Raw genomic sequence first — 14,857 nt, 5'->3', positions numbered from 1 at the left:
GGAATCGCAGACATCAAGGCGTGGTCGAGATTTTCTTTTTCTTATATTTACCCTTTTAAATGTTTTTTTCAATTTTTCTTTGTTTGGATCGATTATTTATCATCGACCATATCGGAGAAAATGCGACAGTAACAAAAAAAAATACAATTCAGTGATAGTTATGACGTAGATATCCGTGACTTTTTTGCAGAAACCATTTTTTTCATTGTGACGTAATTTGTTTAAAAGTTTAAAATATGGGAGTGAATCATTTTTTAAAGTTGTTTTTGTTAAACAAAATATTAGACATCAATTAGTGCTTCTAAGCTAAAACTGACAGACATTTTGAATAATAATTATAATTAATTACATTTGTTTTATGGCTGGGTTGAAACAAAAGCAGTTGCGCGACGTCTGTAAAGGGGGTTTCCAGGGTAAAACGGACAAATTACAAATAGTTCGGAGGCTTAATGAATCTGCTATGGCAGCATATAGACATATTGTTCATTCAAACACAACAATTGTTTTGTATTAAAATACAGCAGTTTCTTTTAAAGAGGAGTGCATGAGCAGAAACTGCTTTTTCAGTCTTGTCTGTGTTTTCCGCCATATGCCCTGTGACTGACCAGTGACCAATCTAGTGGAAGTAAATCTGCGTTTGAGACCAAACTCATGTATTCAACAATTGTTTTTTTTTTTTTTTTTTTTTTTAATACAATCTCAGGTTTATGGTAATCAGGTGCAGAAATAGGGTTGTTGGTGTTGCAAGAGTATAATGTGTGACTTGAACTTCAAAACAAAATCTTAAAACTCTGGATAAAGATGTTGAGGCCCAAATGTGTTAGTCCAAATAAAACATGTAATTCAATTTGGTGGATATAAAGGCCAACCAAACAAGCGTGTGTGGCCACGACTGATTTGGGAGTCTGCGTTTTCTATCCTCTCCAGTCTTTGTGTGTCACTTAGACAGTTTAAAAGCTTTTTATTTACCTTTCGCACCATTCTTCCCGTGTGTATGCAGCGTGCGGGGGAAATCGCAACGTATGTCATGTTATCGCCGCTCAACAGCTGGCCCACAACAAGCCTTTTTTTCAACTGAAAAGCGTGACGCGTCAAACGTGTATCGTCAACCACGTATTAAACGCCTCATTGATTCAGCCGAAGCCCCGGGGGAAGAAACCATTAATCATCCACAAATGAGTGCGGTGGAGGAATATTGTATGTGTAATTGCTCTAAGGTGATTAAAACAAATGGGATGAGCAGTTTACTGCATGACAACTTCTCTGAGATTAGGCTGTGTTATATCTTGAAAGTGAGATGTTAACATGACCCCCCCCCCCCCCCCCCGCCCCAAATTTAGGAACACATCAAAAATATTCTTCTTTGTGTTTGTGTGTCATTCATTAGCGAAATCGCACCAAATCGAACTCTTCATCATCTGACAAGGCTCGCTTGCAGTTCCCCCATCTTCAAAACAGTTCTCGCTTGTCTCTTTTCATCACGTCTTCCACTAAAGCACACACAGATAGACACCAGCAAGAGGAAGGCGACAGTGAGCCATACAAGTAAATTAAACACATCAAATGTCTTCGCAAAATGAGAAAAAACATGCACAATGTGAAATCGATGGGAAGGACGTTTCCATTTTCAAGCCTAAACCCCATTCCAACCCTTAAACGTAATAACCGTGCTACCGCATTACCCCTTAGAGTGACTTAAAGCTTTTCCTGAGCTGAATCCTTTCTAAAGCTCATAAGATCATGAACAGAAACATCCTATTTACAAGTTTTCACATGCTGATTTGACTTTACCTCGAGAATCTATGTAATAATGTTGGGTTCCACCTGGACCTTTCCCAGTTCTTTTATCTCGAATTCTTGTTATACTACTGAGTACCAAAAATAAAGAATTGTAATTCAGGGTTTAAAAGATTTAATACCACAAATATTGATACACAGCTCTGTGAAGAGTGCTCTTTCTCTCTCCCGCTGTCAAGAGGCAATCTGATTTTCCGACAGTAGTATGAGTAGTTGAATTTTTCTTTTATCACAGACAATTGTTTTAGGTTGTTTAACTACCTGAGTTGTTTCGGCGAACACTTCCGCCTTCATCATAGAGTCTCTCTGCGTTTTTTTTTTTTTTTTTTTTTAATCCAGCATCTTGTTGTGGACAGGGGTGAAAGTGGGCCAGAACAGTCAGGAACGCAGTTTCGGTACAAGATTCAGGGCCGGAACGCAGTTCCGGTATAAGATTCAGGGCCAGAATGCTCTTCCGGTACACGGTGCTTTGATTCTAAAAATATGATGGCAAATGTCCCAAAAAAAAAAGCTAAGCTGACACACATACATGCATTTCATCTCCAAAAAGAAAACAATCTACCAACATCAGATTTACATACACAAGTGTTAGCAACAAGCATAATAAAGTGCTTGTGTAGCATAATCCGTTTCCACCAATATTTATCATTTATTTTATTCCACGAACGGCATGGAGGTTTCGATGATGAGTCACGTCAATGTGCGAATGCAAAGCAAAACGCCTGAACTAATCTATCCATTCAATTGGCTGACATACTGGCATGTGATCACCAGAGATAGTTAGCTCTGATTGGTTCAAATGTGCATGTTTTCTGTAACATTCATTCATTCATTCATTCATTTTCCTTGCCGCTTTTTCCTCACGAGGGTCGCGGAGGTGCTGGAGCCTATCCCAGCTAACTACGGGCAGTAGGCAGGGGACACCCTGAACTGGTTGCCAGCCAATCGCAGGGCACAAGGAGACATACAACCATTCACGCACACACTCATACCTATGGACAATTTAGAGTGTTCAATCAGCCTACCATGCACGTTTTTGGGATGTGGGAGGAAACCGGAGTTCCCGGAGGAAACCCACGCTGGCACGGGGAGAACATGCAAACTCCACACAGGAAGGCCGAAGCCCGGGATTGAACCCTTGATCTCAGAACCGTGAGGCAGACGTGCTAACCACTCAGCCACCGTGCCGACGTTTCAACAACAAAAAAGTTTGTTGAATTGATGCGACAAAAAAGGGCAATGCAACAGAAAATGGATCCTTCAGAGCAAGGAAAGAGTTGAGGAGGCTTATTTATCATATTTAGTTTGATTTGCTCTGATGGGGAGGTTTAGAACATCTTAGCTGTCAATGTGCACTTTGGACTTATACTTGTTCATTTATGTTAGGCTACTTATTCATTTCCTTATAATTTGAAAAAGTTGATGTTTGCGCGATCTTCAAAATATATTTCATTTCACTCTGCATAATATGAGTTATTTGTACTTATTTTTCTGAATGTATGTTACTTATATCTTTATTATTAAAAAAAGAAAGCAAAAGTAAATGTTTACATTAACTTTAAATTTAGAATACATCTTATGTTCTTAAGTAGTTGAAATTGAGATTTGGTATTTAGTATGTGAGGAAATGAGGGAAAATAAAAAATAGGAGATGGAGGTTGTGGTTATTGCTGTTTTTGTTAACGTATTTTGCAAATCATTGAAAAAATACAATTTTGAATGAAAATCAATTTTTGTATGTGTATAAAAATAACTGTGCCAAAACAGTTTTCTTTGAATTCCAGTAGTTTTGGGAGGTTTAACCCGAGCCCCCCCAAAAATAACAATAAATAAATAAATAAATAAAGTTTCTGGCTCCATGGCGACCTTCACGTCGGGGAGTTCCGGCAAGAAATTCTAGCCACTTTCACCCCAGGTTAGTTAGTGGAGTATTCATAGCCACAGCGTACTTTCACAGCACATTTAAATTTGCTCATGAAACTAAAGTTTGAAAGCTAACTGCGACAATCGCAAGAGTACAAAAAAACGGTGCTGTCGCCTGCACACTTAGGGATTTTCTATGCTAATTTTTGGAGTTTCAAATTAATTTTCAGCACTAAATGGAGGCTTACGGAGATGAAACCCAGCTAAGAAAACTCCCAGACACTAGTACTACAAATGTGTAAAAACTCGAGAAAATTGGTTGAGCCGTTTTGAGGTCTATAGGGAACGAAAACAGACACACACCGATAAAGTTCCAATTATATATAAGTTTAGATCATAAAACTTTTCAGAGGGTTCACCGACCAGGCACATATTTCTTTCTCTTTGTGGTAGTGTTTGGTCCTAATGAATTGTGAAGGTTCCCTGTGTTAATACATTCCTTCCCAAATATGATGCAAGTTTGGGTGACCGAATATGTTTTTGTCTATATAAAATGATGTGCTCATAAAGTAGGTTAAAAGTTGAATGTATTGTATTGCTTGTCAACATCAGATAAGTCTTCTCCTGTCATGGCTTGACAGCCCTCTGTCTTTCAATTTCACACACAGCACCATTCAGCTGTCAGATGAAGCAATTTCCCCCCCTAATTGCCTTTGAAAACCTGTTGAAAGAGCAACAAGGGGTAACGACAGGTCGCCGTCTTAAGCCCATTGGAGGTCTCAGACTGCGACATGAAACGTTTAGCCCCCCAACACCCGTTGAACAATAGTCGGGCTCATGAATCAATTTACCCCTGAGCCTCGAAGGGACACCCCTCCCTCTGAACGTAACCCCTAAACCCCGATGAGAATAAGCGGCCCAACCCTGCGCCCTCCAGCGAGGAGAGCGTAGGAGGGATGTTCCAGCTCATAGCAGCTGGAGGGAGAGGCCAGGTGGGGCAGGTACGGTGGCCCGGGTGAGGTCATCAAACCGGCAGCTCCAAAGATTAGTGCGTGTCAGAAAAAAGACCGAAACGGATGGAAGGAGGTGGGGAAAAAAGCCCAGACGGGGGATATAAATGTGCTAAAAAGACAAAGGAGAAGATGAGCTGGATCACGAGCTGTGTAGTGCTGCCAAAGCCCGAGAAAATTTGGGAGACAGACACACAGAGACAGCACGGAGGAATGCGGTAAATCCCAGAGCGACCCGACAATCCTCTGGAGAAGGAAAAAAGGAATTTTTATGTGCTGCAGGTGAGCAGAACAGATAGGGAGGGAGAGGACAAGAAGGAGAGAAGGAGTCGGACAGATGGAAAAAAGAGGGAGAGAACACGGGGGTGGCCGAGGGAATTGAAAGGAAGCGTGAAAAGGTTTTTTGATTGTAGCAGACCATAAGGGGACACGTGGGGTGAAAATGGAAGGGGAGAAAAAAAAATGACACTAAATGAGACAAAATGGGGAATTATTCCAATAGATGGGATGCTCCGGGACGTGGCGGAAGGAAGACACACACATGGAAAACCATTTGACAACTGGTCTGAGCAGACCATCAAAAGTGGATCCAAAGAAGTACTCGTGAACATTTTTGCAGCTTTTTTCAGTTTAAATAGTTTCATTTGGATGGCTGTGTCAGACGGGCGATAGTCATGGCTAGAATGAAGAAAATAAAAGTCAGGAAAAGCTGTCTGGAACATCTGAAATTTCTTTGGGGTTAATCAGAGGCACTCAAAATGGTGGCAAGTATGAGTTGACTACCATTTCACTTAAGTCTAAATGTGATTGGCCACCCTAGTCATCAGAGAGTGTGCATACTTGTGCAACTTCATGATTTCAGTTAAGATTTTTACTTCCCCTCTCAAAAATACTTTTCAAATGAGTTTTTTAAGGTTATGCTGTAACTCATTTTAAAGTTTTGGACAAATATATCTTGGCCTGATTTTAATATGAGCAAGAAAACTTGACATCTTACCTTTGATGTGTGTATATTTTTGTATAAACACGATGCTCAAGTTTACCAAAACAAAACAATGACAAAACAAGCTAGAAATACTGTTTAGACATTTCATATAAAACATGACTACTTATGATTAGTTCAAATCATTGAATTATTGTACTGTATGTGTATTTCCGAATTTTCTTTGTTTTCATGAGCTCACATTTCTCTGTGGTCGAACAATGCCTGCACAGCATTATCGCCGTATTAAGGTGTTGTTCCTTTCAATTGAAGTACACCGCAACCAATAAACTCGCCCGTCTTGGGACGGTCTAAAGAATCTCACGAGGCTCTGTGATGCTCGATTCTTTTCGAGGGGAAATAAAATCTCCTTCAACAGTATGGCCCTCGCATCAGTTCTTCTGTTAGATCTTTGTGGGATCAGCAGTCTGAGCAGAGTTCATCTGTCGCAGCTAAAATCGTCAGCCCAATGATGCAGTTACTTTAAGTTGATGGCTTGTCTCTTTTCTTATTGAGGGACTGTCATTTATGAGGCACGATGTAGGCCAAAAATAATATTCACCTACCTCTAACATACGCAATAGAACCCCTCACTAACAGAAACACCCCTCTCATACACACACACACAACTCACCCTAAAAAACCTCAAATGCTCACGAAAACTGTCACACTAAAAACCCAAATGAAATTTTAGTGTCACCCTTTCATTTAGAGTTCTCACTCACCAAAATGTTCTTCTTCACAACAACAACAACAACAACAAAACAATAAAACACTCCCACATATGCTAAACAACATCATAAGTACAGTATTTGGCTCTTATTTCAATCTGGTTATGCCCTATATTATAAAATGTAATGTGGTGTTTTAGTAGTGCTTTTTATTAGGCAAGTTACATGTAAAACACTGTTCATTATACAAAAAAAGTCATGATACGAAAGCCACTCTGGAACAAATTAATTTTGTATCATGAGATGACACTGTACTCTTAATAAGAATCACCCCCCCCCCCCCCCCAAAAAAAATACACCTGCAACACCCTCACTCAGACTAAAATTAGCTAGCTCTCACTCACAAAGATATCTGTCACTCTAACCAAAAACTTTTCACTCAGAAAAAAATAATGACACATTTATGCTTGAAAAAAAGCGACCAACCAACCAACCAACCAACCAACCAACCAACCAACCAACCAACCAACCAACCAACCAACCAACCAACCAACCAACCAACCAACCAACCAACCAACCAACCAACCAACCAACCAACCAAACAAACAAACAAACAAACAAACAACCAAACAAACAAACAAACAAACAAACAAAAAAGTACTTTAACACATAAAACATCGTCTCTCACTCATGAACACACGCAAAAAAACTTACCTACTCACACCAGGAAAGCTCTCATATGCAACCAAAAACACTCATAACACCATTCACAAATTCAAACAATTAAAAAAAATCCCTCATACCAAAAACTCATATGGCGGAAAAAACTCAGGTGACTTGAAGTTCCGCTCTGAGACAGCCAATTTGGCCAACTTTCAAAATTATACATGTGTGATACATCATTAGAAAGCTTAAAATCTCAATTTTCTGGGGAAGAAAAATTTTGTACAGGAGGCATTTAAAAAAAAAAATAATAATAATAATTTTAACAGCAAAACCCTATCTGGAGGTGAGAGCACGCGAGAGCAGAATTACAGACGCCATGACTTTAATGAGATATTATCACGTACTTACCTTGTTTTCCATGTAGTATGTATCACTGAGTGTCAAGACACAGCTGTGAATGGCCACAGTCGGATTTTTGGGGGATTTTATGGGTGAAACATGGTAATATAACAAGGGTTGCGATGCAGAAATCGCAAACAATAAGGAGTGGTCGACATTTTGTTTTTCATCTATTTTCCCTGTTGAAACGTTTTTTTTTCTCAATTTTTCTTTCTTTGGATCGATATTTATCATCAAACATATCGGAAAAAATGCGACAGTAACAAAAAAATACAATTAAGCGATAGTTATGAGGTAGATATCTGTGACTTTTTTACAGACGCCATTTTTTCAGTGTGACACAATTTGTGTAAAAGTTTCAAATATGTGCGTAAATAATTTTTAAAGTCTTTTTTTTTTTTTTTTTTTTTTTTTTTTTAAACGAAATATGAGACATCAATGAATGATTCCAAGCTAAAAATGACAGACATTTTGAATAATAAATATAATTAATTACCTTCGTTTTATGGCTGGGTTGAAACCAAGCGGTTGCGCGACGTCTGTAAACGGGGGTTTTCAGGGTAAAACGGCCAAATTAGAAATAGTTCGGGGGCTTAATGTGCCATGAATCTGCTATGGCAGCATATAGACATATTGTTCTATCAAACACAACAGATGTTTTGTCTTAAAATACAGCAGTTTCTGTTAAAGAGGAGTGCAAGAGCAGAAACTGCCTTTTCAGTCTTGTCTGTGTTTTCCGCCCTATGCATGAAAAATGTAACAAAAAGTTTGGAGAAAAAAAAAACAAAAATGTTAAGGCCCATTAAAAACGTTTTATTGTAAAGCCTTTTCTTATTATGTCTTTATTTAGTTTCTTTTTTTTTTTTTTTTAATAAAGGGTTTGTATGAGAATTTGAGAGGGCAAAAGTAAGAGCTTTGTTGTCATTGTGAGTTTTGTGCATGTGACATACAGTATTTTGTGTGAGCGTATTTTTTTTCGTACAGGAAAGACTTCTGGGTGTGATCGAAAGTTGTTGGATGTGTTTTTCTAATGTTTCTGACATTTCTTGAATGCAAATGACTTATTATTTAGTGCAAGTGAGGTTGTTAACCCTTTCAGGGACAATGGTCACAACAGTGGACAGCTATTCAAAAGTTGGCACTTAAGCCCTTTAAGCCTTGAAGAATGGACTTGTTGGCAGTGACATGTTTACACACATAATCTTTGAAGCCTCGTCACGCTGTAATTATGCCATCCACGTGCCACTGGTTGGTCTCATTTGAAAGTGCAGAAGTTGAGGTCCACGTCCGTTTTTACTTGAAGTCAATCGATCAATTATAAAAAGGAGATAATGTCATTTGAGTTTTATTTCCCTCATAAAAAAGCATTAAAACCCTGCACGGACCGTGCGTTTATGTGCGTTTCCATCAATTTGTTGTCCTTTTTTCGAAACAGATAGCACCAGAAAAGGCTACATATCCCAGGAGCCATTGTGAGGACACGAAGGACAGACGTAATGTGAACATTTTTTTTAAAAATTGCCGAGCGAGGCGGCACCTAAGGAGAGGGAGGTGAGGTAGCGAGTGATGGATGGTTGGATTGATCAAGCAACTTTAAAACGTGCGGAATAAATCGAAAATTAAATTTAGCGCAAGCTAATGCATTATTTCATCAACTCAAGAAAGAGTATGGGCCAGATTTGTCGGTGTTTTCTTCGGATGAGTCGGCTAGTTGGGTTGAGAGACAGGCTGACAGCGCAAATGGCGGAAGAGTGGGCTGCGTGACGCAATGTATGAGGTAGCCCCTTTGTCTTGGTCAAGGGTGTACTGTGTGGCATGCCTGAAAAAATTGAACTGAACTTATTTATTGTCAATATTTTTGAAAAGAATTTTTTTTCAAATTTATATTTGATTTATTTCCCACTATCAATCTTTCCAATTCGTATATACAGTAGATGTGTGTGTTCAAGAACCTTGATTGCATGTACAGTGGTACCTCTACATACGAAGTTAATTCATCCCAGGACCTTGTCTGTAAGTCGAAATGGTCGTATGTCAGGGAGGATTTTCCCATAAGAATACATTATAATTCCATCAATTCGTTCCACAGCCCGAAAACCTATACTAAATCATAATAAATACTGCTGGTAGTATTGCAAATAGCAATTACACAGAACAAAACAAATAAATTATGAATACAAATCAGAATAAAAATATAATAATAGTAATAATAATAATACTACCTATAATAATATAATGAATCGGGTTCTAATGTGGCGGATGTGTTTTGCGTGGTGTACCACCCTATATCTGGCTGACATGCCAGAGAGAGAGAGAGGGAGACAGAGGGAGAGGATTGTTTTTTTTTTGACTTTCACATTTCAGCTGAGGCAGACAGCAGGCATGTTGTGTTGCACAAGTTCTGAAATAAATTATTAAAAACCTGACAAAGCTGGAGATTTTTTGGGCGATGTTACAAGCATAATAATTGTCAACTTAATTTATAAAGACTGGCGAACGGAGGTTGAAGGAGGACCTTCAAGATTTACGGCCGTAATGTCAACCAGTTCACGGATGCGCAACACCACGCTCATATCAACGGTAAGCCTTGCCTCGTTTCTTTTTTTCTCCACCTGCTTTAACATTCTTGGAACCCATGTTGATTTCTCTCACAAGAAAATCCGCCCTGCGTCCGTCTTGCGGGAAAACAATGAAACAATTGAAATATGACGTTGTCATAAATCGTCGTATTTCAAGAATTTCGTTGAATGTAGAAACAAATGGCAAGTCAAATTTTACGTCGAATGTCAAAAAGATCGTGTGCCTAAGCAATCGTATGTTGCTGTACCGCTGTATATACTTTTGATAAGGTGATGGGTGCAATAACTAATCTCACAAAAATATATCCTCGAAACCCTTTTTTTGTTAGATGATACTGTATATATATACTGTATATACAGTGCCCTCCATAATTATTGGCACCCCTGAAAAAGATGTGTCTTTTAGCTGCTAATATTTTTTTTATTCAAATAATATGGGACCTTAATCGAAAAAAAGAAAAAAAATCCAACCTTCAATACAAGTGCATTCATTCAGTGGGGATAAAATCCCTCATAAAGAAAAAATTATTTGACATCAAATAATGTGTGTCACAATTATTAGCACCCCTGGTGTTAATACTTTGTACAACCCCCTTTTGCCAACAAAACAAGGTCTGGGGACTGAGATGGCCGTGGGAGGAGCTTGATTTTGTGTCTGGTGAACCTGTTCTGTGTAGATTTGGCCATATGTTTAGGGTCATTATCTTGCTGAAAGACCCAGTGACGTCCCATCTTCAGCTTTCGGGCAGAGGGCAACAGATTTTGATTTAAAATGTCCGGGTATTTCAAACCATTCATGATGCCATGCAACCTAACAAGGTTCCCAGGGCCTTTGGAAGCGAAATAGCCCCACAGCATCACTGACCCACCCCCATACTTCATAGTGGGTATGAGGGGCTTTTCAGCATGTGCATCTTTCATGGCACGCCAGCCCCTTTTAGAGTGGTCTCATCTGACCAAAGCACACGGTCCAAGGACCAAGATTGAGCTTTTGGGCAACAAACACTCTAAGTGGGTCTGGCGTGCCATGAAAGATGCGCATGCTGAAGGTTGGATTTTTCTCCTTTTTCCATTAAGATCCCATATTATTTGAATTTTAAAAAATTATTAGAAGCTAAAAAACACATTTTTCAGGGGCGTCAATAATTATGGAGGGCACTGTATTCTCACTATTTTGCACTGTTGGTCTACTGTATATAAACTCTTATGACCATAAAATGTATAAAGGCCAAAAACGCCTATGACTATACCTGCTGTTTCTGTTGAACTGGTGAATATAAAACTATTCAGTCTTATTTTTTTCTGTTGAGTGTTTATCCTAACAATTTAAAAAAATATTATTAAGTAAACAAATTTTGACATAAGGACTTGGAGATTTCTTTTTGTCTTTTTGGGTCGAAAATGTTGATTATAATTGGTCAGTGAAGAAAACAACAGTTTGGACATGAAGGTTATGGTGTCCTGAAAAAAGGGACCCAACCCAGCCATTGTGAACAGTTCTTTCCTTTGAAATATATAGGCAACAACAAATGCATGTAAATTCAGACAAAATAGGCTCAGGTGTTAAAGGGTTAAAACACTGTATAAGGCAAGTGACTATTTTTGGTCATTTAAAACTATTTAAATATTAGCAATTCCTATTTTTTGATGAATCATTCTTGTATCTTTTCGTTGTAATTATACAGTAAATTAATTTGTCTTTGAATATCATGTTCATAAAAACTAAATAAAGGAAATTAAAATGACTAAAAAACAAATATACACTGGTTAAAGGCTACAGCCCCAAGTAACACTATAAAGTTATACAGTATACGGTACATTATTTTTCATTAAAATATTCAACTCATTGTATGTCATTGATGGCGATAGATAGAATTCGTTTAAACTGGGAAAACTGACTGTGAGGGGCAAATGAACGAACCACATCCCAGTCAAAATGTATTGGATGTCTAGCGACTTCAGTGGCAACCAGTGAGCTAATTGAGTGCCCTGTAAGCAAGGGCGTAAATTTGGTCTCTATATTGGTAGGGACGATATGGCATAACCTGCATGTACACATTTTGCTGGGGACGGCACATTTATAATGATCAATGCAAAATAAATCTGTATTGACTTATACTAACTTTTATGTGTATTGGTTCAGCTTACACTGTTCAATTCAAACCTTTGTTTTCAAAAACTACTAAAGAAACCGTTTGAAAACTTCCAGAAAAAATTTCCGGATTTTATGAGCAAATTTAAATTGCATTATTTGAACATCATTTAGGTAATATTAACATACGTATTGAATATAAGCTTGTTAATCATCTCTTAACTATCCGGGTATTAAAAAAATGAAAACACATTTGTCTTGAGACCATCAACATTGTCTAAATAAAGAAATAATATTTAACTGAAAAACTTCTTTTTCAGGGAATAACAAAAATAAATAAAAATGGGGCCATCCTTCAGGTAAAACACTACTGCTTTTGTCCGCAAGCACAGCCAAACTCAATAAAAAAAAAAGAAAGCTCCTGTGGGCTGCTTTCAGACCACATAAATAAACTAAAAAGTAAAATTGGGGAGAAAGGGGTGAACCTTGGTTAACTACATTACAGTTGAATTGATGTTAACAGTAGAAAACACATATAAGAGGAAATTTCTTTCTAAGCAGCTTCCTCCTCGAGTTTTTCAGGTTAGCAAGTTCACACAGTTTATGGTAACTCTGATGCAAGTCGGACTTTCAGTAGCAAAATTAGTGGTGCGTTCACCACTTCTACACATTGACATCTTTTTATATTTCTTAAAGTGGCTGCTGCTGGCTGAAAAAAAACTGTGTGTGTGTTGGGGGGGTCAAGTCATTAGCTAATCAAATGTGCGTTTAGGAAGACAAAAATGGATCGGCACATTCAGCAAGAGAAAAGAGGTAGATATAAGTCTGAACACAATAATTGTCTGAACTCATTATCTAATGCAAATAAGGCTGCTTAAACGTTGGTGGGAACAATTTGAGCCATATGTTTGACCATCCTGAAAAGTTGGTAGTGTTTTGTCCATACCGTCCCTATGCAAACCTACGCCCTTGCCTGTAAGGATTCCAAAAAAAAAAAAAAAAAATCGTAATTCATGCATGAAAGGGTTAATTCATAAACGATCCTCTTAGGCCCATACGAAACCTCATTATCATGTGATGTGTCCTGAATCCTGGTGAGGCAATGAAATGCCAGTAGGCCTTACATGAAGGGGCTCTGACATGTAGATAATGATTCACACACGTGCTTAGACACACAGAAACTCGCGACCACACAAAGCTGTCTTTGTTGACTTGTGGCAGCCACTCAGTCATTGCCAACTAAATGTAAAAAACACGCAGCGTATGTCTCACGCGTGTTTACTTGTACATGTGTCACTTCCCAGTCAGCACGACCCCATGCGTCCCCCCCAACTTTCACTCATGAGGAATGTGTCAGCAGTGACACCATGCATAGAAGTCACTTCCTGCTCGGCGCATGCTGCTTTTTAAGTGCCTTAACACATAGACAATATACGAAAAACAGTGCGTCGTTAAATATTTTTAGGGAGGTTTCCTAAAACTGTATTGTATACCTTTGGTTTGTTTATAATTTGACATTTTTAAAAAGGTTTTCTTGCGTAGTCTTTTACTAAATTTAATATACCATATTGGCCGATTATAAGACGACCCCCTCTTTTTCCAGACTCAAGTTTGAAAAAAGACTTTTTGAACACCAAGTTATTTTCTTTTACAGAAAATAATAACAGTACATCCGAAACAAATTATTATAACAATATATTTGAGAGAAAAAGCATGTTATTTTGCCTCATTCAAATCTTAATATCCGAACATTTAAATATGTAAACTAAAGTGCAATCACATTCGTAAATGAATGGCTTCTGGTTTTTGAAATGTAAATAAACCAATCTATTGTGATAAAACAACAAAATTGCAATAACTGCATTAACCATCAAAGTGAAGTCTAACTGTAACTGTAGTTTTGAAACAAATCTGAATAAGAAAAAACATTGCAATAAAATAATGCAAACTGGTTAAACTTGAGAGTAGCTGAGATCTGTCATGACATAACATCGCTTCAATGATAGCTGGCGCCATCTAGCATCGTGAATGGGGAGAGTAGCTGAGATCTGTCATGACAGAACATCGCTTCAATGATATAAGGCGCCATCTAGTGTCGTGAATGGGTATAATGTCTAGACCTCGAATATAAGACAACCCCCTCTTTTTCAGTGTTATTTCAATGCAAAAAACCCCATCTTACCGTATATTCGGGCCAATACGGTAATTGCATATGGATGGATTTGTTAGGGTTTGTGTTAGTTTTCTCCTAGTGTAACTTGTCCCTGTGATTGCCCATTGATTTCACCTGTTGTGCCCTCTCCTAGTGTATCCTCTAACCTGCAGCCTCCTATGTTACCCAGCTGTTCCTCGTTGTCTCGTTACCCCTTGTCTGCGTATGTGTGTATATAAGCACCCAGTTTCTTGTCACTCCTTGTTGCGTCATTGTCAATGTACTTGTCCACGTTCATGCCTGCGTCTCCCCCCACCCCCCCACCCCCCAATTCCTCGTGTTACTCACCCTGCTTTGAAAGTAAGTTGATTTTTTAGCCTGACTTTTGTTTGTTAAGAGTTTTTGGATACCCCAGTCGTTTTGTTAGTACTTTGTTTTTTGTTGGCATTAATAAAAACCTTTTGCACCGCCATTCTGCCTCGCTTCCCTTTCCCTGCATTTGGGTCCATACACCACCTGCCTGCCTGCGTATTCCTGACAGGATTGAAATGATTGAATGGCCTTAAAGAAGAAAAATTGTAATGAGAAGTCACAAGAATCCCAAATTTACAACATTATGGAAGGGTTACTATGCAGTGGAAAAGAT

The sequence above is a fragment of the Corythoichthys intestinalis genome, chromosome 11, assembly GCF_030265065.1.
Source record: "Corythoichthys intestinalis isolate RoL2023-P3 chromosome 11, ASM3026506v1, whole genome shotgun sequence".
In the NCBI taxonomy this organism is placed as follows: Eukaryota; Metazoa; Chordata; class Actinopteri; order Syngnathiformes; family Syngnathidae; genus Corythoichthys; species Corythoichthys intestinalis.
The sequence above is the reverse complement of the archived record's forward strand: the minus strand, read 5'-3'. Positions refer to the sequence as shown.